This window comes from Austrofundulus limnaeus, unplaced genomic scaffold (assembly GCF_001266775.1).
Source record: "Austrofundulus limnaeus strain Quisiro unplaced genomic scaffold, Austrofundulus_limnaeus-1.0 Scaffold27, whole genome shotgun sequence".
Taxonomy (NCBI): domain Eukaryota; kingdom Metazoa; phylum Chordata; class Actinopteri; order Cyprinodontiformes; family Rivulidae; genus Austrofundulus; species Austrofundulus limnaeus.
Window position 1 is genome coordinate 2,747,801 of NW_013952429.1, and position 2,451 is coordinate 2,750,251.

Below are 2,451 nucleotides of genomic sequence, written 5' to 3' on the forward strand. Positions count from 1 at the left end.
TCAATGATGACTCCCAAAAATTTCACCTCACTGCGTCCACAGATCTAAACACCATCTACTCTAAATGGAACATCACTTGTTTTCTTTCTCTTACCAAATATCATGTAATTCCAAATTTAATGATAACTTATTATGATTAAACCAATTTTGTACTTTTAAAAATTCTATTTCCATCATTTCCAACATTTGTTCCATGTTCTTACCCAAGCAAAAAATGTAGTGTTGTCCGCAAATAAAAATGCATCTTAAAACAACCCTGATACATTTACCAAGTCATTAATATATAGAAGAAACAACTTTGGTCCCAATATAAAACCCTGTAGAACCTCACAATATTACAAAGTTCAGACCTTACATCATTAATTTGTACAAACTGTTTCCTATTGATTAAATAACTTGATACCCACTGTAATGCTGGTCCTCTTATATCATATTTGTTTAATTTCTCAAGAAGAATACTGTGGTCAATGGTATCAAATACTTTTTTTAAATCAACAAAGACACTGACACAGTACTGTTTTTGATCAACAGCTGTTATATGTTCATTTAGGCCCATGAGAGCCATTGATGTGGAGTYAKTAGCTCTAAAACCATTTTGATTTTTACTTAAAATATTTTTGTTTATCAATGAACTSATCTAATCTGGTGATAAACAACTTTTCCAAAATCTTTGAAAACTGTGGTAACAATGATATTGGTCTATRGTTTGTAAACATACGTTTCACGTAGAGAGGGATTACTTGTTGTCTGGAAATATTCAAGTTGAAAATTATAGATTAATGCTTTAATATAATAGAAATAMACTTTATTTCAACCAATTTTGCGGTAAAACTTTGGCAAAATATTGAAGCATAAGTACACATAAATCACAACTTAGTACAGCATCATAAGTTATAAACAGGCAGTAAATCTCCCTTAAGACATCTGCCCTCACCCAGGGTGTCCTGCATAGACTTTCCTATATAAAACTATAAAATCCCAGGAGAGTCTTTTAGAAACTCTCACCAAATCATGTCACTGAGCCGTGTGTACATCACCTTGGAACAATTCCCATAAGCCAACTTGCATTTACGGTAATGTTAGGTAAAAAGCTATCAGTGCTTCACATGAATCTCTGCTGTTTGTTTACATAATCTGGCTTTTATTCTCGTGTCCCTGTTGTTTCTTCCTCTCTGCCGCACCCATTCGTTCCACCTCACCTCACCTGTCAGTCAGCTTGTGATCTGTCTATTTGCTCCCCTCCTCTGCTCATTTCTGTGGAACAACTTGCTGCAGCCACTCACCTGAACGACCACCCTGCTGTCAGGGTGATAATGTAAACCAGGAGATATCACCCCACCGGGATAATTGATGGAACACACACGAGCACACAGAYGTAAACACACAAATTAAGTCAGGGCAGACGGTGAGAAGCCTCTTGGTTACCACAGAAACATGAACCTCATACACTCATATCACGACAAGCTGACCTAACAATCCCCACKGTGTACTTTGCCCAGATGAGGTGCTCGCTGGGCAAAAATCGACATGAAGGTGATGTAACAGCAGCAGGATCCATTATGAAAACAGGAACCTGCATTTATCTGGTAACAGAGGAAATACAAGCAGGTCACTGACACAAAAGGTCAGTAACACAACACTTCAACAGGATCTGGGATTRCACAGAAGTGAACACTAAACAATCATGTCAAAAATAATGTGGTCTAAACATAATTTATAATGAAACAAACTATTCCTGCTAATAAAAAATATATCTTAGGTCAAGTGATCCAAACTCACAACTTGGACATTTTGTTCCCTGTGAAAATGAATCTCTGTAAAAACTGTCAATTTGTCCAAAGGACCAATTTAAAAAACTGTGTAACTTGTTCCACCTGGTGGTCACAGATGGACTTTACAGCTTTAGGAAAAAAAATACTCCAACGGAGTTTGAATCAATGTTTATAAAGCAAGAAATGTATAAATTTATTTTAATTAAAAAAAAGATTTTGGTTGAAGGTTTTATTTTTAGGTCCATTTCATTACATGATGCATTCATCACATAATCAAAAGAGCATAGAGAAAAGAATTAYAAGCTGCCAAAGTTCTGCAAGTTTGAGTTTGTTTAAATTCTGCATTAAAGGAATTCTTCTTTGCAGGAAATTTGAAGCAGATAAAAAAATAAAAGAATAAACATCAGAGTCCAGACTCAACAGTTTTTGCCCAAAAACATGAAAGATTTGATTGAAAACTGATTTTGTTTAGTGTCTTGCTAAAAGTGCATGAGCAGTAATTAGTCTAATTTAGATTCAAAAACTCTCACACTAAGGCTTCCTTTACAGTGGATGATGACCCCATCAAGACATAAACATATCAGACAGAATATGGTGGTCTTTTAGGGTTTTAATAAGGTCATCATGAAGCAGGACCTGAACCAGAGAGCACCCGCTTCAGATGTTATCATTGTTATCA